The sequence below is a fragment of the Phoca vitulina genome, unplaced genomic scaffold (assembly GCF_004348235.1).
Source record: "Phoca vitulina isolate PV1807 unplaced genomic scaffold, GSC_HSeal_1.0 scaffold17, whole genome shotgun sequence".
Lineage (NCBI taxonomy): Eukaryota > Metazoa > Chordata > Mammalia > Carnivora > Phocidae > Phoca > Phoca vitulina.
In genome coordinates this window covers 4,271,673-4,294,979 of record NW_022589720.1, presented here as the reverse complement: position 1 = coordinate 4,294,979, position 23,307 = coordinate 4,271,673, and the positions used below count along the sequence as shown (strand labels likewise).

General features: G+C 44.9%; 1 long non-coding RNA gene across 1 annotated transcript; it reads right to left on the bottom strand.

Moving 5' to 3' along the window:
- Window positions 1-17,740: 17,740 nt before the first annotated feature.
- Window positions 17,741-23,066, bottom strand: LOC116639008. The gene is made up of 3 exons (XR_004300761.1): window positions 22,601-23,066; window positions 19,677-19,870; window positions 17,741-18,058 (listed from the first exon to the last, which is right to left on the bottom strand). It is a non-coding gene; the product is annotated as an uncharacterized LOC116639008 (long non-coding RNA).
- Between the last annotated feature and the right edge of the window lie 241 nt (window positions 23,067-23,307).

Here is a 23,307-nt window from a genome sequence, read left to right as displayed (position 1 = left end):
CAACTATGTGTACTTTTAACAGACGTCCCGGGTATTTGAAGTATGGAGTCAAAGGGTCATGTTTAGGGAAATACAATTGAGAGAAAATATGTGAATGAGTTTGATGAGAAATTATAGTCCAAGTTGATCTACAGGAAGGTGAAGAGAAAGTGCTGTGCTTTTCCAGTGAATTATGGAATTTGGAAAAGTCTCAAAGAATCATCATACCTTGAATCATGTCCAGGGACTGCTATTAAAAAACTCAGGAACAATTCTGTATAATCCAGGCCAAGGCACGTTCCCTCATCATCTTTGTCACGTGCATCATTTAGCTGCGAGAACTTGGTCTCTGTGCGTACCTGTGAAGAATAAAATGCTCATGTTCACAGCTCACTTTCTTTATAATTAGACACATTCTTAATCCCCAGTGTTTTACAAAAATCTTTTCACTGTGAAATTATGAAATAGTGTTTTGGCATTTGCCCTGGACACATTTGCACCCCTTCAATGATAACTGTTAATTTTGCAAGAAAGGAAAATCCCAAAGACTATTTGAGGAAGAATTCTGTTCGTGTGAGTAACTTAAAGAATCAACTTCTCTTTGTCCTAAATAAAATAAAATAAAATATAGTATAGATCCCAAGAAAGTGAAAAACAGCCTTGTTGGCAGCTGAACTGCGATGTTCCTAAGTGAGCCTAAAGAATGGTCCAAGATTATAAATAATTTGTGGACAAGGCCACTCCAAGACCACATAGGGTACCAGACAAAGATAAATGCTCCTCTCCTACCTAAAACCTCTCTACACATCCTCTCTCAACATGAGTGATTCTAACCAGTGAAAGCTCTGGTCTACCTTCTCTTAGATAAAACTTAAGATACCCAATCATCAAGTTATCTCCACTTTTTGACAATATTCAATTCAGAATTCCATGCCACTTTCCTCAACCCTCTTCAGAATCACTCAGAGCAAGCCCAAATCCTGTATGTCCCTCCCGGCTCCTTCTTATTAATGTCCAGCTGGCTCCATAACCCTAACGTTCAGCTGTAGGTGTATCCCTGGTGGTACTTGGCCCGTGCGCTTTAACCAGTGGGGCTCCACGAAGATTTGGCCATGATCTTTGCTGCCATAGACCAGAACCCTTGACTTGGTAACAATGGGACATTTGAGAACCCTTGAATTTCCACGGGCTCAGGGCCACCTTGCTTGCAATGACGAAATCAGTGTCATCCTTCATGGATCCTCTCAGTTTTGGGTTTATTTTGGTCCCTAGGCTTCTAACTCCTAACACAGGGCACTCTTGTGAACTACTTGGCCAGCCTGATATATTGACAAGGCATGGAACCAATATTTCCATCACTCAAGCCTGGCTCTGGGTAGGGTGTGTTTGGAAATCTTCTCAAACCAGCATGTGGGAATACATTTCAACAAGGTTTTTCTTTTCAGAATTTTATAAGGACATTCTTACCATTGTCTCTGTGTACTAAGAGCTGCTTTGCTTAGTTGCATTTCCCGAAGTTAGGGTTTAGAAAGCCTCAGTTGATGATGACTGCTCTTTGGGTAAATTCTAGAGACACGTGGTTTCAGATGCATCATTTGCACTGAATGGTGCTGCATGATGTCCTTGCAGGTTGAATCTATACCTATATGTCAGTTTATAGTAGATATCAACTGTTTCATGGGCTTATGTTATTTGATTAACACATGCACACATCTCTCTAGATGGCCTATTTCATGAAATACAAGTTGGAATTATAGTGCCTACTTTGGGGAACATTTGACATGAACAGCTCGTTTATTTGAGAGAAAACTAGAACAGAACTTAGGAACAAAATCGCAAGTATCCTATGAAACAGATGCAATTTCAGTTCTAGAACTGCTCCCAGAATAATTCTTTAGGTAATACCAATAAAAATGTGCAAAACTTAAAACTCTCTTACCTTCCTATTTGTGCACCTTCTTTCTTTCCCCAGGTCCTCCTTCTCCCGAACCATTCAGATGATCTTAATGTCCACAAAATTGCAACTTCCATATGAAACAAATTCCAATACTTCCTGATCCATGGACTGTACCCCATGTCTGTTTTCATCCCCGGGCCATTACTAAAGATCTCTGAATCCAAGGATCCTATGGATAGCAAGACTGAAGAATTCAGATTTGTTGGGCACATAGCCTTCCCTGACCGTTACCAACCAGACCTTTATTTGTGAAACCAGAAAACACAAACACTTGACTTGAGAGGATTAGCTGGCATGACCCTGAAAGGAATTTAAAGATTAATGAACCAGTAAATAAAGAAAGGAGCTACCATACTGGCAAAGGCAGGTGACCCTTATCATCACCATGAGCTAGCGTTTCTGCTCAAGAGACCTTCAGGGAGAATATCTGAGATCAGGGAGTCATTGAGATGCTTCTTCCTGCCTCTGTGCCCCATGGTGACAGTGGATGAGCAACCACAGCTAGGAAGAGAAATGCAATAAAGAATCATACCCCTCAAGACGGGAGGTATGGATTCAAAATTGTGGGAGTCTAGAATGGGTGATGGAGAAGGGAGCTGACAAATTCCATTTACTGCCTGAGACCACACACAGCAGCAGAGATTGTAGCATTTCCCATAATTCTCCTCCTTTATGTCTTTCCTTCTTATTGCGGAGGCATGCACAAACATAAAAGTTACCATTGTAGCTCTTTGAAGTGTAGAGTTCAGTAGCCTCAGCAAGTCCATGTTGCTATGTGGCCATCACCACCATCCTCCCCCAGAACTCTTATCTACTGAAACTTCAAATCTATTAAATGACTCCCAACTGCACGGTCCCTGGAAACCACCACTCTACTCTCTGTATCTATGATTTTGACTACTGTACGTACCTCACTGGTGTAGAATCAGAGTGTATTTGTCTTTGTGTGACTGGCTTCTTTTACTGAGTATAATGTCCTCAAGGCTCATTCATGTTGCAACATGTGACAGAACTTCCTTCTTTTTTAAGGCTGAATAATATTCCACTGTGTGCATATATCACATTTTGCTTATCCATTCATCTATCTTTGGGTGCTTCATCTTTTAGCTATTGTGAATCATGCTGCCAAGAATATGGGCATACAAAGTTCTCTTTGGCCTTCATTTCTCTTGGCTATATACTCAGAAGTGGAATAGCTGGATCATTTTATGTCTTTAATTTAATAGTCTATGGACAGCCACCACTATGCAGATGAAGACAGAGCAGCTTTAATGTGACCATGAGTGTCTACCAGTGGTGCCGGTGGGGATGGAGCTCTGGGTGCCCATGTCATGTTGTCATGTCCCTGCATGGATTCTGGGTGCAGCAGATGGACAGTTCCCATACAAGCTGTCAGGGTCCCACCACAGGATCCTGCTTCACCTCTTTGCCTCAGTTTTGCATGTGTGTGTGTTTGTTTTATTTGGTGGCATTTTTGCTTGCCTGCTTGTTTTTTGGAATGGCAGTGTGATTTTTTCAGTGTGAGCAGGGCAGCCGGGAAATGTTGGGGGGAAATTCTTCTGGGGGAACCTGAAATCCAAAGGGAATGTCTGCTTCTCCAGAGGAACGATTCCGAGGCGTGTCCATGTCAGCCTTGGGCATCTGCAGCATGTCTGTGCACCGTCCTGCAGTGGAGAGAGCCCAGCAGCACGCGGATAGAACCCCCCTTCCATCTCACCACTCAACGTCCTGGGATCTCCTCCCAAACAAACCACCTCTGCTCAAGCTGCAGCTCCAAGAGAAGACAACAGTCAAAATCCCTACCTGTTCCTATGACTGGGTAAGAATTACCAAAATATTATATACATAAAAGGCAAAACAGCCAGCATTTGATTTTAGGTCTTTGGTTTATTAACCTTCCAGAATATAGAGCTTCTGATTTTTAGGTATTTATTCTTTTATTTGGGGGAATTGAACTCTGTCAGGTCATTACACAGAAGAAATCATGCTTTTCCTTAAGCTTTTCCTTTCCAAAGCTGGGGAGGAGAGGTAATAGAAAAATTAGAAATATGCAGAGAAATCTAACTGACAAAAAAATGTTCCTGTGTACTTATTACCAACCAAATAAAAGTAGATAGCAGCAGATTTAATGTTGGTGATGACCAGTTTTACTGCTGTTTCTGAATTCATGACATAGACACAACCTTGATATTTGCCTAAGTCATAAATTTGTCAAATGCACAGAGTCACTGGGGTATTTTTTGGTCAGGCTGTAATTGCTCACCAGTTGATATTTCACGTCTAATTAGCTTGGTTTCTTTCAGAGAGGTGGAAACCTCGGAGCAGTCATAGATGCTGGAAAACTTATTTATTATGTGCATCTACATTTTGAAATGAAAAGGTCATATGATAAAAATGGTTGATCTTAATAAGCTCTGCTTAATTTCATATTTCATCACCTTTGAGATATCCCAGGACGGAATGCCAAGGAAACTCTTAAAGGCTATGATTGTGATGATTTATGTTTCAAATTATAATGATTCTCTTCATTTTAGACAACTTATTTGACATGTTCATAATAGGGGCATTTTCCTTTTTCAGAATACTGGGAGTTTTAATAAGCTAGGTTCATTTCAGCCTATTCCTGCATTTTGTACCAAATCATGGTAAGAAAGTAATAATTGATACTTTTTTTTCCTTTTGGTTCCCATCTGACATGGACTGAATTTTGTTCCCCCCAAATTATCATGTTGAAGCCCTAACCTCCAGTGTGGCAGTATTTGGGCCTAACTAAGGTTAAGTGAGGTTATAAGGGTGGGGCCCTAATCTGATAAGATTGGTGTCCTTATAAAAAGTGACAGACACCAGAGCACTTGCTCTCTCTCTCTCTCCAAGTGCATAGAGAAGCCATGCGAGGACACAGCAAGAAGCAGCCTTCTGCAAGCCAGGAGGAGAGCTGTCACCAGGAACCAAACCTACTCACACCTCGATCTTGGACTTCCATCCTCCAGGACGGTGAGAACACAAATGTCTGTTGTTTCAGCCGCCAGCCTGTGGCATTCTGTCATGGCAGCCTGAGCGGATTGAGGCCCCATCACTCCTGGCATGTGTGTTCCTGTACACGGATACTCGTATTCAGCCCTGTACACCCCAAAGCACTAGGACTATGTCTTCAATGGGGCAGATCGTCAGTGGATGCATATTTTTTTGTATTTAGGTCTATTTGAAAGATGTCTATGGAGAGCATGCAGAGGTGTGAGCTCCATGTCTTGGGGACGAGCAAGTCCCAGACCTCACTGTTAGAGGCCTTGCTCCCAACCATGAGGGAGTGTTGTATTTGGGTATTTGTCCACAGAGCACACAGTCAAGCAGAGCACCAGAGAACAGGCAGAAGGATACACTGATTTCGTGGTAGGATTTCTCCTGAAGGTCCACATGTTTTAATATCGTTGATTACATCAATGCTTCCATCAGTCCCACTATCACGGGGGAAAGTTAATCTGATCCTATCAGTGCCAGGGATGCTGCTGGCGGTGGCCTCTCCCATCTCACTGTCCCTCCAGCATATCCACCTGTGGTCCTTGTTCCTCAGGCAGCTTGATGGCATTTCTACTCAATCCCCATGTCAGGGTTCTGGGTGTTATTGAGTGTGGCGTATTCTCTCTTTGTACCTCCTTCCCATGGAAGTGCCCCATCATAGGCTGGGCCGTGCCCCCCACCCTCCACCACTTCCCAGGCCTCCCTCCAGGGGAGCAGGGTGGGATACAGGAAAAACCCCGTGACATTGAATTAGCAGCCACTTCTGAACCTTGACATGAAAGGCTCTGTATGTGACCATGCAGGGACCGCCTTAGTGGCAGGGAAAGTTAAGAACAGAGCAATGTGCTCCTCTTCTGAGTCGGTCTTTCCTTTGTCCCATGTCTCCACTGGGCCCCATCTGAATGTCATCTCTTCAAATGGGGAAATAAGAAGGCATCTGTGCTCCTGTGTTATCTGTGATGTCTTCGGCACCACCTGGGAGATGGATTTTCTCAGCTCTCAGAAGCTGTGTTAGACATCATCAGAATTTGTCTGCTAAGGAAACAATTTGGGTAGCGCTGAGTATCTAACTCCTCTGGTACCTTAACCTGAAGGACATCTAGAAACGATTTCACTAATACTTTGAAGAAATTATTGGAGTCGAGCATGGTACGATCCAGGTGCCACACTGGCTCAACCATTCTTTGCCTCTCCTGGGATCACTTTCTCACCTATTCAGGATTCATAAAAGGAAAGAAAGAAACAAAGCAAAAGAATTAAAAAAAAAAAAAAAAGGAGTGCCATTTTACCGCAAGAATATTGAAATAAAAAATCTACAGAAGATAAAAATTAACAGCGGTGGTCCCGCAGCGGTGGAACCCTACTTCAAGTGGAATGAAGTAAATGAATGATCTCGTTGGGTCCCATCTGGGAACATAGAGCACGATCTCAAGGAGGAGCTGAAGCCCAGGCTCTTTTGCATGATGACAAGGGAATAATAATTTTGAGTTTCTAGGATCGATGAGAGGAGGGGTGTGGACATGAGAGGAAAGGGTTCAGAAGGGCTGGGGAGAGAGAGGAGCCCAAACCCACCCACAAGATACCATCAGGAAAAGAACTCACTCCTGCCAGTGCATTTCCGAGGACCAAAATCTCAGGAAACACTAGCTCGAACTCGGTCCATCCCAGCATGCAAACAAAATGGTTTTCTTTCCAGAATGATCCTCTGCTAGCCATGAAAGGGCTGTAAAATCTCTACACTTATTACCTTATGTTGCCAGTGCTTTGGGCAATGACAGAAGAGGGACCTTGTCCAATGTAGGGCAGACACTGAGATGGAGAGAAAGCAGAAGCATCAGATAGCTGAGGACAGGTGAGCAGACAGGTCAGCCATATTAGGGCCCTCGGAATGGAGAGAACAGAGGAAGGTCATCGGGAATTCCCAAGGGCACTGTATTCACTTCTTATGGTTGCTGTGACAAATCACCGTAAATTTAAACACATACTTATTATCTTACGATGCTGGAGGTCAGAGCTTTAACTGGGCTACAATCGGGGTGTTGGCCAGGTTGTGCTCCCTCTGGAGGAGGAGAATCCATTCCTCCTCTTTTCCAGCTTCTAGGGATGCCACATTTGTCATCATAAGCATGTCTGCATGGTCCCTTTTGCTGTGTAAATTAACATACTCACAGGTTCTTAGGATGAGAATGTGGGCATCCTTAGGGGCCATTGTTTTGCTAACCACAGAGAACTTCCCAAAGTGCAGGAGAGATCAGGGTGATAAGCATCTGATTTAATTGAAGATTGATTTAACTTATCTGAGTTACAAGAGGTGCAGCACTAAACTGGTATTGGCATTTTTGAGGATCCAAAGACAATGTGATGGGAATGGGGTGCTCTTTGAAGCTCTGTGTGTGGTCGCGGAATTCACCACACATGTTCACACTGGAGAGCAGATTGTATTCTCTTAATAATTCTCTGAGGTGGGCCTCACCCTCTTACTGATGCAAGCATGCCCGAGGGGAAGAGACTGGAAAAATACTTTATTGGAGATATTCTATGGAATTAAAAGACATTTAAGAAGAGCAAATCATTTTTTACATTTGTCCATATATGCATTCTTTGTCTATGTGTCTATGTCTTTTTTGTATCTTTATGATATCTTAAAAATAAGTTATGTTCTACGTGTTCCATTAAAATCTTGTCACGTGGAGGCACCTGGGTGGTTCAGTTGGTTAAGCGTCTACCTTCGGCTCAGGTCATGATCTCGGGGTCCTGGGATCGAGCCCCGCATCGGGCTTCTTGCTCAGTGGGGAGCCTGCTTCTCCCTCTCCTGTTCACCCTACTTGTGCTCTCTCTCTCTGTCAAATAAATAAATAAAATCTTTAAAAAAATAAAATAAAATCTTGTCACATATACTTATGTGCAAGATCCTTTCACACACCTCAGTCACGAATACTGTGGCAGGCTACGTGGGCTTCATTTGCAAATTCATACACAGCCTCTTCTGCTTCTTGCTTCTCTCAGATAGTAACGCTTTGTAAACATTCCTCAGGTCAATGAAGAACATTTAATGGACCACATACTGTTTCTTGTTCATCTGTTTCTTTTTTTTCTGTCTTCCCCTTCTCTGCTAAGACCTTTTATCTTTCCATTTGTTTGAACAATGCTTGCCAATCTTGGAGGATTTTATAAAAGCTGCTTTAAAGTCAGTCTTCGACAGATATTTTCAACATGTGTGCCGTTTTGGCCTTGATGTTTATTGCATGCCTCTTGCCATGTAAGTGATGCATTTCTGGTTCTTCATGTGCTGAGTAATTTTGGATTGTATTCTGGGCACTTTGAATATTATGTCATTGAACTTTTTGAGTCTTTTTTTAAAGCCTCTGGAGAATATTGTTATTCCCTGTTTTTACAAAATGATTAAAGAAGACAATTCTGTCACACAATCAAATTTCACGCAACACTTCATAGAGTGGGAGGTCTCCATTCAGAGAACTGCACAACGGCACGGAAGGGGGGAAGCTTTTACGGGATAAAGAATAAGGACAAAGAAGTCAATGTAGAGCCCAGAGTTGGCTTGGCAACTGGGGACTGGCTGAGTGGTTATACTGTTTCTGGCCAAGTGGGCATTTATGGAGGCACGAAAGTTATCTATGTGTTGGTTTGCTGACGTGACACCCTGGGCGGGAGGGGGTCCACCTGAGATCTAGGAATTTCTTTCAGCCCTGCTCCAGTAAGCAGTCACTGTCTAGGCTGTCAGTCACATCCAGTCCTCCTTGGCCGTGGTTTGAGTGTCCGTTCCGTTCTCACGGCCTGTGTAGCACTGTTAGGATCCGAAGCCGTGTGTGTGAGTGACACTGAGTCTAGGACCTCGGCAGGGACACAACCCTGAGTTCAATTCTTACACTCTCTCATGTGCTGCTTTAGGTAAGACCCGTGCGTGTGCCTAGAGGCTGAGCCCTGGAATAAGTGAACCACTCCTGGGGCTGCTTTTCCACAGTCTTCTCTTCCCAAAATCTTCTCTGTTCTCTCTAGTTCCTTAAAATTCCCCTTTGGAATCCTGAAAACCTAGAGTTGATTTATCCTTCTGTGCTGTGTACTTCCCAAGATGATGCCCACAATTAAGGCCAAGTGAAGCAAGGACATAAAACAAGGAAACAAAGATATTCACGCACCTTCCAAGGTCAACACTCCTCTGCTCAATGAGGAAGGTGCTCTCCCTCATAGATCAGGCTCCTGTGGGCCCATTGCCTTTGTCCCTCCAGGAGACATGTTTGTTGCTCCTTGAACTTGAACTAGAAAATTTCTCCTGGAAATCTCTTTGTCCACCCTGGTGCCTATGCTGGGTTTCTGGCTACAAGAAGTAATGAGGTTGCCATCAGTTTAAGTGGAACTCTGAATTCTGGTCTTCCTCACCATCTACCTGGTACCATTTACCTTCTGGAGCTCTCAGACGGCTGACCTCTGTGTTCAGTCCAGTCTCATAGCTACACTCATGGATGTCTCCTCCAAGTCACCTGGACCTGGATCCCTGATTCCGGGTCCTCATCCCAGTCTCCACATCCTGGGATTCAAATAATCCCTGTCTTCTAACTGGAGATGAACTTGACAGAGCTTTCTGTATGTACTACTTAACTTGTTGCTCATCTGATACTTATTATCCCACCAATTTACAAGGGAAGAGATTCAGACAAAGAGCCTGACCCACACAGCTGATACGCAGCAGAAGAGACTCAAACCTCTACCTTCAAATTCTAAGTTGCAACTTTAGTGCCACTCCTGGAATTCTTTATAAGCAGGATAATCAGCTGGGACACCTATTGTTATGGGACCAAGATTTTCTTCCTGGGACAAGAAATCATATGTTTTGCATAAAACAGAATTTTCTTCCCCTAGACTTGAATTAAGATGATGATGATGATTTCGGTGGGAACTGATAAAGTCCAAACAACTAATTAATTGTGGAAATATGTGTGTGTATATTTTCTCCCTCAAACCTATCGATATGTGCATCAAGATAAAAGGATAACCACTATCGCACTCTACTTTCCAGATCTTGGTATTTATGTATTTATTCTTCATATATCCATATGGCTTTTCCTTTGGGAACTTTATAATGAAAAGTATCAAGATCTCTGGTTGAGTTTATCAAACTATATTCCTCTAATAGAAAATACTGTTTTATTTCCTTGGGGTCCGATAAAAAAAAAAAAACATGAAATGAAGTCTTTTATTTTTCCTTTATAGAAAAAAATATTACTGGGATGGCTAATTGTAATTATATAACTTCTGAAACAGAATACTGAAATCAATGAATATATATTTCCTAATTTGTGTATATACATAAACCTTCCTAAGTACCATCTTTTCATATTGAGAAATAGGGATATAATACTTTTCTACTAAAGTTGAAAATGAAAATTCCTTGTTTGAAAAACTCTGCAAATGAAAGCCCTCTCACCAGAACTCCCCTGATGGAATTTGCTGGAGGCATCTGGTGTCTCTGAATTTTAATAATCCCTTTATAAAAAAGTTTTCTTTTTTATCACCCACACGGAATGGGAGCATTTGTTTTCAATCTTGCATCACCCTGTGCGAAATCAGAATAATAAACCCGGCATCTCCTCATTCTGCCCGAGGCTTAGAGAAGCATGCCCTGCAAACCCTCCTTGTCCTTTGATAAACACTCCCAGGGGGCTTCTTGCGCACCTTGGAGGCTTCCAGGGCTAGTCTTTGCAGTTTCCCTTTCCGAAAGGATGAAGCTGAAAAATGTATTAGAGGAGGAAAAGAAACAGATTTGGCATCCGGTTATGTAATGGAATATCACATTTGGCACCAGAGGGAAGAAAGCTCTAAAGGGTTCAGGAGATTCTTTGTCTTAAGTAAACCTCTTGTTCTTAAAACATAAGAAATGGCGAACAGTCCCTCGCCTTTTCCTTTCCTGTGTTTGGGGAAAAGTGTCATCCTCATGATGGTGGCAGGTGCAGAGCAGATTGTCGCCTGGGGGAGTGGAAGCCAGGGGACCAGGAGCCCCTCGCTGCCTCCTCACCCTGGTGGCGCCGTGTCTCTCGCCCCGTCCAGAAAACCTCCTGGTAAGAGCAAGCGCGAGGGGTTTGGAGCAAAGCTATTCATGTAAATGTATTTCCAGATGGTTATGTTCTCCTTTGTAAGTTCCTGTTTTTGCTTACTAGACAACATGGTTGTCATGACAAAATAAAACACACAGGACAATGGAATTGCTGACCATCCAGCAGATGTGAGTAGCACCATTATATCTGTACCTTAATTCAAGTAAATTAAAAAAGGAAAAAATGCATCTGAGTGCCAAACTAAATGTCTCCAAAAAGTCCTTTCTAATTGTAACATTATGTGATTCTAGAAAACTATTAGGAGTGATGCCTAATCCAAACTATTGTACATATAACCGGGAGCACCTGGGTGGCTCAGTCGGTTAAGCATCTGACTCTTTATTTGAGCTCAGGTTGTGATCTCATGGTCCTGGGATCGAGCCCTGTGTCGGCCTCCTCACTCAGCAGGGAGTCTGCTCCTCTCCGGGCTCATGCTGACTCTCCTCTCTAAAATAAGTGAAAAAATCTTTAAACATATATATATATATAACCAAATATTATTTTTATGATTATTTTATGTGTAATTTCATATGTATTACCACATTATACACACATACACTTAGGTATGTGTATAGATGTTCGTGTAGCTATAAACCCACAAGTACTTTTATAGCGTTTGCGGACTTTGTAAAATTATTTTGAATGTTGTTTTTCCAAGTATTTAAAACATTTACTCTTTGAATCTCATTGAAGTTGAGTTCCTACATTGTTACCACGGCATTTGTTTGAATAATGGATCTATTCAGCAAAGAAAAGCTTTAGCCTGCTCAAATGATAACTTCTGAATCAACTAGGACTCAAATGCTGACATTTAACTGAATTGTTAACCCAAATTTCATTATAAATTAAGGAGCAAAATGGGGCAACTGGGTGGTTCAATTGGTTAAATGTTTGCTTTCAGCTCAGGTCATGATCTCGGGGTCCTGAGATGGAGCTCCAAGTCAGGCTCCCTGCTCAGCGGGGAGCCTGCTTCTCCTTCTCCCTCTGCTCCTCTCCCTGCTCACTTACTCTCTCTCTATCAAATAAATAAATAAAATCTTTAGAAAATAAATTAATTAAGGAGCAATTAAGGAAAACAACTCAGACTTCTGCTTAAACATTCAAAATGCAGTACTACTCTTTCCTGATCCCTTGTGATGATCATGCGGGTATGACGTATACAGCATTTATGAAGGAAGTGGGTTGAAACTGACACCCTGCCTGTCGCATCAGATGTCATTCCACTGCTGCGTGGAGAGATGAAGGTGTTTGTTTACTGAAGGTGCCCAGGACATGGGCTTGCTGGGACAACAGCCAAGGGCCCGTGGGGGACAGAGCGGGGCGTGTCCAGTCTGCACGCACCCGTCCACACTGACAGTCGTTTGTTGGTGCTGTTATTTCTGAACTCATTTTTTTCTTGATCATTATAAAGTTACTATTGGGAATTTGGAAGTAAAAGAAAGAAAAACTGATTTACCCACATCTCACTATCTTGATAATCCATTGGTGATGATTTGATGATTTGGTGTATTTCTTACAAGTGACATTCTATGAAAAAAAAAAATATATATATATACATGTCTGTGTGTGTATATGTATATATACGTACACAGAGAGAAATTTATGTTTTGAAAGTGAAGTTTCCATAAGTTGGTGTTTTGTGTGTGTGTGTTTTCACATCAGTACCTTAAGTGTTTCCTGCGTGAGCAGCAGGTGAATATCAAGTTCTGAAATGCGGGAATGCAAGCATGGACGGGAGGCTGTGAACCACTGGAGCCATGGGGGTGGTTCAAAGGCTCAGGAAGAGGAACTGTGAGCCATTTGTATGTTAATCACCTGCTGTATGCCCCATTAAAGACCTCCTTTTTCTTTGTGTGCCTCTTTGCATCCCCAGTGTGGCTCCTGGTTTAAAACCAGGGAGGTGAGCACGGAGGTGAGTCCCTTGCATAGCGCTGCAGACTTACAATACAGACCCCTAAATGTATAGGCTAGCTCATCTCAAAAGTAGTGTCTTTATCAAAATGAAGCCCAGAGCATGTTTTCATCATCCAGCCTCATCTTCCATGTTCCACTGGCAACCATCAGCAGATCCTGAGGCTGTCAAGCTGCACAGAAGAGATACCGTGGAGCTCCTGGATACTAAGAAAAGCTATTCCACTGCCATTGTCCTATGCACTTCTAGAGTCGGAGGCTGAAAATAATAAAAAGCATGTAAGAATGAAGACAAGTGATTAGGTAACTTTTATTGATATGGGGGCAAATTTCTCAAGGGGACCCAAGAATACATAGAAAGAACAGAAAAATCACTTCTATTAATGACACCATAACAAACATATTTTACTTTCCAAAAAAACAGAGCTTGGAAGGCAGCTAAGGAAAAGCTGAGACTCAGAAACTCTTGCATATCTATTTCTCCCAGCCTGCTGGCTGCCCTGGTTCATGCGCCCCTGAGTATAGAGCAGATGATAGGGTCTTCTCCTTGGAGAACTTATTAAATGTCCAGCACACTGAACAGCTCTCTCTCCGGAGCCCCGTGAACAGGAATGCATGAGTGCTCACAGGTGAGGGCTGCTATTACCATAGTGTCGGCCAAAACACTGCCCACCTACTTTCCCACCACACCCGTGGAAAGCGCCATCTTCCCGCATCCTAGCCATACTGGATACGGTCAGTCCTTTTACACTGCTATCAATGTGATGCGTGAAAAATACGTCCTTGTTGCTTTCATCCCATTTCCATTGTGATCAGTGGACTGGATAATCTTTCACGTGTGCATTGCTCATCTGGATCTCTTCTGCGATTACTGTCATGAGTTCTACTCTTCTACAGATGGCATTGTATTTTTATACATTTTTCATAAAAAGAATGTAATAACTATCTTCTGGATACTTCCTATGACCCAGTCATAGTGCTGAGGCCTTGATAGACCTTACTTAATTGGATCCTCAAAAATGAAATAGAATAATCATCACCTTCCACTTTGCAGATGCACACACTAAGGGGCACGGAGGCGAAATTACTTTACCAAGATCACATAGTTAAGGATTGCACAGCGCCTGGCAAATAGGATAGTAGGTCCTCACTGAGTAGTAGCTAACATTATGTCCTGGATTACTGCATCATTGTTTCCTCTTTCTCTCCCTGCCCCACTCTTTAATTTTTTAAGACTTTATTTTTTTAGAGAAGTTTAGATCCATAGGAAAATTGAGAGGAAGGCCCAGAGGGTTCCCATATCCCCTGCCCCACACATGCACACCCTCCTCCACTATCAGCAACCCTCCCCCAGTGCATTTGTTACAATCAATGAACCCACACGGATACGCCATAATCACGCAGAGTCCATGGGCTACATTAGGGTCCGCTGTGACACTCCTGGACCTATACATGCTATGGGTCTGGACAAATGTTTAATGACACGCATCTATCACTACAGTGTCACGCCGAGTATTTTCACTGCCCTAAAAATCCTCTGTGATCTGCTACTCATCCCTCACTCCTCCCACCCCCTGGTGACCACTATCTTTCTACTGTCTCCATAGTTTTGCCTTTTCCAGAATGTCAGAGAGTTGGAATCACACAGAATGTAACCTTTTCAGATTGGTTTCTTCCACTTGTAATGAATTTAAGTTTCCTGTATGATTTTTTTTTTGTCTTGATAGCTCATTTCTTTTTAGTGCTGAATAATATTCCATAGTCTAGATGTGGCAGTTTATCCATTTACTGAAGGACATCTTGGTCGCTTCTAAGTTTGGCAATTATGAATAAAGCTGTTATAATCATGGCTGTACAGGGTTTTGCAGGTTGTGTGTATAGACGTAAGTATTCAACTCATTTGTTCATTTGTGTAAATACCAAGGAGGATGATTGCTAGACCATATGGTAAGACTATGTTGAGTTTTGTAAGAAACCACCAAACTGTTTTCCAAAGTGGCTGCACCATGTTGTGTTCCCAGCAGTCATGTCTAAGAGCTCCTGTTGCTCATATCCTCGTCAGCATTTCGTGTTGTCATGGTTTTGCATTTTGGCCAATCTCCTGGGTGTATAGTGGTATCTCGTTGTTTTAAATTGCAGTTCTCCAGTGACATCAGATGTGGAACATCTTCTCATATGGTCATTTCCATCTGCATCCCTTCTCAGTGACATCTCTGTTCAAGACTTTTGCCCATTTTTAAAATAGGTTGCTTGTTTTCATATTAAATTTAAGAGTTCTTTATATATTTTGGATAAAAGTCTTGTGTACTGTATCTTTTGCAGATCTTTCCTCCCACTCTGTGGCTGGCTTTTAATTCTCTTTACAGTGTCTTTCTCAGAGTGGAAGTTTTTAATTTTAATGAAATCCAGCTTGTCAGTTATTCCTTTCAGGGACCGTGCCTTTCCTGTTATATCTACAAAGTTATCTCCAGGCCCTAGGCCATCTGGTTTTCCCAGAGTTTTACAGTTTAGGGTTTTACATTTTGATCTCTGATCCATTTTGATATAACTTTTGTCAAGGGTCCATCTAGATCCACTGTTTTTGCATGTGGATGTCCATTTGTTCTGCCCCATGTCTTGAGGAGACCGTCTTTGCTCCATTGTGTTGTCTTTGCTCCTTTGTCACAGATCAGTTGAGTGTATCTATGTGGGTCAGAGTTGCCTTTTTAAGGGGATTTTAGGAGCACTTTGTGCATTATGACCATTACCCTGTTGTTAAACGTACATGTTGCAAGCATCTTCTAGACTGTTGTTTGTTTTAATTTTGTTAATGGGGACTTTTAGACAGAAGACCTTAACTTCTAACTGCATAATCTCTTAATTAATCTCTTTTACATCTCTGTGCTTTCTACCTTACACAAAAAGGCATAAATTATACAAATATTATTTTAATTTTTCTTCCAACGGTCTTATCATATTCTTTTTCTATTATGTGAGTCTACACAGTTATCTTTTTGTGTATGATAAAGACTAGGAAGGATTCAAACTTAATTTTCCCCAAATCGATAGTCCATTTTTTCTAAAAGATATGAGGCATAGTCCATATTTTCCTTGCTCTGTTACAGTGACATTTTTTCTCATGTCCTTATCATAAAAAGGGTGAAGTCTTCTTCCCTGACAGCCTAGCATGGGTTTTCTGTTTTTACCTGCCCTATGCATTGGGCCACCAGCTTGTGGGGCTCCCTGAGAAGCTCTGTGCCTCTTTGCTATGTGTAGCATTGATTCACAGACTGCATGGAGTTGAGAAGCTGACGTGTGCACAGGCTAATGCTCCACCCCGGGGCCCAGTGCGTCTCTCCCGTGATTACGCTCCTCTCCCCCATTGTTAGAGATTTCACATGCATGTCTCAGGTATTGGGGGAATTATTTCCTTACTTTTCTTTCAGCGGAATTATGGCATTTTGTTATAAAGTGTTTTCATATCTTATTCTGGTACAGAGACAAGTCACTGTTTCTAGTTCTTACAACTGGCTGCTTCGCTCCATTTGCAAAAGGCTTTCACTCATCCTCCCGGATTTCCCGGGCCTCTAATTACACAGTTGGTAAATGTCAATTTTCTCTACCTTATTTATTTTTATGCTCATCACAGTGATGAGAATGTCCAGGTCAGTGGTGACCATGGCACAAAGAGCAGAAATCCTTGGCATCCACGAGACCTTAATGGAAGTGCGTCTCTTCCGACACCCGTGGGACCGTTCCCGTGGGATTCCAGCGGACAGCCTGTGTCCGTGTCAGGCACTCTCCTCTGTTCCCTCTTTGCCGAATCTCTTTGAAGGAACAGTGGCGAATTTTATCCCATGCTATTTCAGCCTCTGAGGTAATCATATGTACATAAATTTTCTATCTGAGTATGCTAATGTAATTAATTCCATTAATACATTGCCCCACCTTTTAATAACCTTGAAAGGTAAGTATTGTCCTACCTACTCCTGCAGATCCTCACACTGTCACTCAGTGAAGATCAGTAGCTCACCCCTGATACCAGCCATTAAGTGGCAGAGTCAGGATCAAAGCAGTTTTGTCTGGCCCCAAAGCTCCCCACCTGCCCTGCCATAAAGCCTAGGGTGAAAGTATTCTTTTATCCATCCCTTCAGACTGTGAGCACCGTGGACTTTTGAGAGGGACGAAGGACAGGGAGAGGTATGTGTACGGAGTGTCCCGGGAGACAACCTGCGCACCGCCCCGGGCACGGTCCCACCGGGGGTTCTAGGGGAGCTGTGGTTGGAGGCCAGCCGCCCGCAGGGGTTCCTCAGCCTCCACGGCCATGTGCAAATTACCTGCAGAGCCACCCGTCCCCAGCCGAGAGCCTGTCAAGGCCACCACTGCTTCCCTGGGAGGAACCATGGGGAGACAAGAGCACCCCGCTTTTAGCCAAGGGTGGCTGGCTTCCCTTACTCTTCTCTGCTTTGGTGGTGGGGTGAGGGGTAGGCAGCCAGTGTCCCTGCTAAGCTGAGGCCCTGAGACAGACTTTGTCATGAGTCGGCATCATCTTTGTGTTGGCTCTAGGCAATTCCATGTTGTGGAGCCCCTGCCCCCACCCTTGGCCTGGACCCTCTTCCTCCTGGGCACGGTTTCTGTCATTCATTATAACAGGGGCACCAGCTAGGCCCGGGCCAGCCTGGAGAGCCCACCAGCCTCCCCCCAGTTTGTCCATTGACTGACCTCCTGCCCTCTGCCTGCACCCTCCGGGCAGCCTGAGCGGACTAACACACGAGCGTGTGTGCTCCACCCAAGCGAGGAGCATCTCTCCAGTTCTTCCAACCACGGAGCAGACTCAGCAAAGCAGAGGGACTTCTCTCCCAGGTCTTCACGTCCGCCTTTCACACGCTCAACTGCTGGCCTCCACAGGCTCTTAGCCTCTGACTTAGTTTTGCACAGAAGCCCTTTTCTTTTCAAGGGGTTAAAACCCACACTATCCAAACAGAATTCATCTTGTCTTCAGTGTAGACATGCCCAAAGTAGCCTTTTCTGTCCCTCCACGACCATAAGAAGTAAATACAAACATTGATGTCCACGCAGACCGAAGAATGTAGGGGAAACCTACCTGTGGAAACATGTACACGGATGCTGAGGCATATGCTTATGCGCACGCACATGTTCACACACACACACTCACGCACACGCACACACGCATGCACACACACTCATGCACACACATGTTCACATGCACACACATACATGCTCATGCACATACACACACGCTCATGCACATGCATGCACACAAACAATGCTCACGCACATGCATGCACCACACATGCTCATGCAAGTGCACACACACACATGCTCATGCACACACATGCACACACACTCATGCACATGCATGCACACACAATGCTCATGCACACGCATGCACACACACGCACACACATGCACACACTCATGCACATGCATGCACACACACGCTCGTGCACATGCATGCACACACACAATGCTCGTGCACACGCATGCACACACTCATGCTCATGCACATGCATGCACACGCTCATACACATACTCACACACTGACACACACACACACGAGTAATAAGACACCAAGGGTCTCCAAGCGTGGGTGAGTGGAGTGGTATTTAAGTCTCCTTTATTTGTCATACTAATTTCTGTGCTGTCGAGAGGCTGCGTTGGTGGCCCTCCCTTCTCCTAGCTTGATTTTTATTCATTGCCTTTCTCCTTGGTTGCCTTTTCCCAGAGGTGGTGCGATTGGGGTTAGGGCCAGGAGTGCATCCCTTAGGAAGCCAGCGGCTTCCGGGCGGGGGAGACGTGGGGGAGCAGAGACTGATTGACACCTGTTATTTCATTACCGCGATGGCCTTTCACATAATGAGGAAGGAAGACTTCCAGGCAGCCACCTTCCGTCTTCAGGCAACGTTTCCTAGTCCCTCTGTATCTGGCTCTCGCCTTCATTTCTCTGAGCCTTGCTCTCCTGGGTCTTCTCGGGAAAATGCAGTTCCTCAGGCCTCGGCACCTTGAGGACGAGCTGTGGCCTGTGCACCGCAGCCAGATGCCTCGGCACTTGTGGTCGCCCGGCCGCCGGACCCCAGGGCCCACCTCCCAACGCCTGAGCTCTCAGGTGTCTGCTCTCACCAGAATAAAGCAGTTTCCCATGTGGTGCTGAATTTCAGGATATAAAGCAAAGATTCCTCTTTAGCCGCCGTTGCTGTACCAGCGAACTGTTGCATCGGTCTGCACCCTCTTCTTGTCTCTGGAGTCCCCGTGTTCTAAGTTGATGTTATAACATTCCTGAAACCGTCCATCCCAATGCAGAGCCAGGGCACACGCACGAAGCCACACTGCCCTCGCCGGGGCTGCCCAGCTCTGCTCCTGGACCCCACGCGCTGCCCTGTTGTCGTCACCTTCGATTCTCTCCCACCACTGAGCCCCAGCCCCCCACCGCGGGGACCAGGTGCCTTCCTCACTCCTCCCCCAAGGCTGCTGGGCCCTGTTGGACATGGGACCAACAGGCCATGGGACCACCTTGTGCAGTGATATTTCATGCCCTGAACAAATGTGGGGCACCTTCCCTGCCCCGCCTGTGGCTGTGTGGGGAGCCACGTGCCCTGCGTGGGACTGAGTGCAGTAATGGGGCAGAGAGCAGAGTGCACGGAGGGGGAAGGGAAGGGAATGACCTAAGACCTAAGACCACCTCCCTAAAGTGCAAAGCTCACCTAGAAGGCGGACGTCCTCAGCTCATTTTTTAGTGATGAACTGCACGCCACGGCGACAAGTGTTCTTGCCATGGTGGGAGCCTCTGTAGGCAGCCTGAACCACAGATGCTACCCAGGGCCTTCAGTTCCCTCCGAAGTTGCCATCTTCTTCTACTACCTCCTGTTTTCTCAGCTTCAGATTCAGAGGCTTCCAGCTGAAAAGTAACAAACGTGCATTGGTGGGATTCTCTGAATCAGGACACTCGGGACAGAGAGAATCTATGTCAGTCTTCAAACCCCACCGGAGAAGAATTCTTCTAGGATATTCTGCCACTTGTTCATGCAACACCACATTACCTTCCCCATCCCCATGAGCAAAAACACCCTCTTTGATGCTTAGGAACCTAGTGAGGAGAAGCAGTGAGTTCAGTAGTGGTGGGGGACTTGCCCTCCTGCTCTCCATCATGTTGTGTCAAAACGGAAGCGCTCCCCAAGGCGGGAAGCCACCACACAGCCTCTCAGGCTTGTTTCCTGCAGCATTTCGTGGGGTGACATGGGACCAAGGCCCGAATGATCCCTTCACCTTCTAGGTGGCCACCTGTCCCCGGCTAAGGAAGCTTGGCCTCCCCCAAACTCCCTATGCCCAGGCCGGCCATTCCAGAACCTCCTTCTTGGAGGATTTAGGACATGCTACCTCACAGTTAAAAACATCTCTCCTCCACATTATTTTTCATATCCTCAGAATTTTTGTTTTCCTTTCTTGCACCCTCAGTGTATTCTTTAGAAAATGACAGGCCAGATGAGCTGATCAATCTCACCCATCTCTGCTTTTAGGTCCTAGAGCCTTTTTCTCCCTCTTCAAGCTGTCCCTACCTGCTCCATGTGGAGGAGAGGCAGGCCTGCATGCCCCCCCTCTCAGCTCTCAGCTCGGGGACAGGCAGCAGTCCTCGAGGAAAGAGCCTGTTCATATTGTGTGTTGGGGCGGGGGGGCTCTTTGGCTGTAGAAAGGGATCGTTGAGCCAACTGCAGGATGCAATCTGGGAAAAACCCATAACCATGTTTTCGTTTCATTCTGGATGCTTGCCCACTAATAAAAGTGCTGGCTGAGCAAGAGCATGGGGCTAAATATAAGTCCGATTCGTGCACTGGGGGGATAGCCAGGCCAGGCAGCTTGGCCGCATCGTCTATTTCTCACATTCTGCGAAAATGAGGTTTTGAACTATTTTCCTCATTATTTATTGAAGAACGTGAAGAGAAAATTCATGAAGACAAGGATTGTCAGAGCTGGAAAAGGCCTTTCAAAAGTCTTTATTTCTGTTTGCATTCATTTATAGAAGTGGGGAGCCAGGGGCACGAGCTGGGGACGGGAAGGTGACTGCGTTCAGATCAGGAGCGGTGGGCGGCAGCGTGGACAGGGACTGAGTTCCTGGCCCCAGCCCTGGTCTGTCCCCACCTACAGCTGCTCTTTGGGACATTGGCTGTGGTTTATGACCCTTCTTCCTTGGGTGCGAGCTTACATACAGTTTTCACCATTGAAAAATAAATCATGAGAGGGAGGGGTATTCTCCTTTGTGCTTAGCTTAATTTAAATGTTGTCAAATACTTGAAAGGTGAAGCCTGGAATTTTAAGAGGAAAATGGTAAAATTTTAAAACAATGTTAAAAGTTAGCACAGTTGATTGAAATCTTCACCATAACCCTTATTATTTGTATGCAAGAGAACTTTGAAGAGTGCCTTTGATGGGCAATAATGCCCTTCTCCCTTGTCCCTGAAAGGCCATCACTGTGGGGGGTGAGATGGACCAGTAGGCCGCTCAGGTGCCTGGCGAGTCTGAGAACTTGAGAGCAGAAGAGGCTCCATTATGGGAGGTGTGAGATAGATAGATAGATATGTATAGGGTAGTAACATTTGGAGGAATGAATAAATCTTCATCTTCTGGTGTTTAATGCTTTCTGAAGAAAATCTTTATTCCTGCAGTTCAAATTCCTTCATTAATAAAATCCAGCTATTAAAAATAATTTCTTTTGGTAGAAAAAGATTACTCTTTATGTGAATCAATTACTTTCTTCACTCGCTATAAAGTCACCTTGGGAATGAATGTAACCAATATTGTAACCAATATTGGGAGGTTGCAGAAAGGCAGAGAACTAAATTCTTTCCATTGCCTGAGAAAGAACGCCCCTAAGCCTCGGGTTCGTGTGGTTTGTGGTATTAAGGAGAATCAGGACATGCTGATGCCATGGTGCCCTTCCACCGGCCACTGTGCCCTGAGGCTTTGGCGACTGGATAAAGGGAGGGTCCCTGCTAGGCAGGAGTTAACTGATGCCCCCTCCACTGGCCACCTCCTTTATTTATTTATTTTAATTTTTAACTTTTTTTTTTTAGAGAGGAGGAGAGGGGCACAGGCTGAGGGAGAGGGAGAGAGAGAATCTTAAACAAGCTCCACACTCAGCGTGGAGCCCGACATGGGGCTGGATCTCATGACCCTGAGATCGTGACCTGAGCCTGAAATCAAGAGGGGGACACTTAACTGACTGAGCCACCCAGGTGCCCCCGGCCACCTCCTTGTCAGTTGTCTCGTATGTTCCTGGCATCATGTTTCATGATGGACAGAGTGGTATAGTGATGCCTGCTAGGTGTTCCAGTCTTGTTAGGGCATGACTTGTGGGTAGGACTGGGGCTTCTCCACACACCCCCAGATCACCCCGATGAGAGGCAAAGACCCAGTGCAATACATGAGAAACCAACAAGGTCTGCAATGCACCCACTATGACAACCCAACCAACCTGGTCTTTCTGTGGGAGTTCTCCCCCACCACCCTGCCGGCCCACGTCCCACGAACCACCAAGTCCCATGAACGCTCCTGCTGAGGACCCTCAGCACGCTCCCACTGCCCAGTTCTGACATGCCACGTTTGCCCCTGAATCCCCCCCACTGTCTCCTACCTGGTCCTGCTGCCTCCAGGCTTTCCCCAAGCAGTGCAGCCAGGCCGTGTGCACAGCCACGTTTTATTTTCTTCTGAAGTACTTCTAAACCACTCACAGTTTACAACAGGCTGAACTATGAGTGACTGGCCATGGTGAAGGGTTAAAACAGCAGACAAACTGCCCTACTCTGCAGCGTAATGGCAGCTTAGGATCAGACTCAGGTGGAAGTGCATGGCCTCCCCAACTCTAACATTCTAGGAGGTGGAAAATACACCCGAAATGCCAATGAACTTCCCATGGAGCTTTAGAAGGGTGATGGAGACCTGGATTGGGCTATGACGCACGCACTCCCTGTAAAGGAAAACTTAGCACTGCTGTTTGCAGAATGCCAGGCTTGCAGCAGGGAGAACTGACGTGTTCAAGGACATCCGGTGCGGTGCCAGCCACATGCTCAGACTCAGGGAGGCGCAGAGGTAACACTCAGGACTCAGGTCTCCTCTGGGCTGCTAGTTCATTGTGCATGTACAAATCACACTCCCTGCATTCTTCAGGAAAGAATGGTGTGAATTCATCATACGATTCTTCATTCTGATGACTCGGGAACGTTTTCCTCCAGGAAGAGGCACCAAGCCCAGGGTCCTTCTTGATGTATTTATTTATTGCTGATCTGAAAGGGAAAAGGCCAAAGAGTTGCTATGGAAACCACAATTGGTGGAACTGACAAC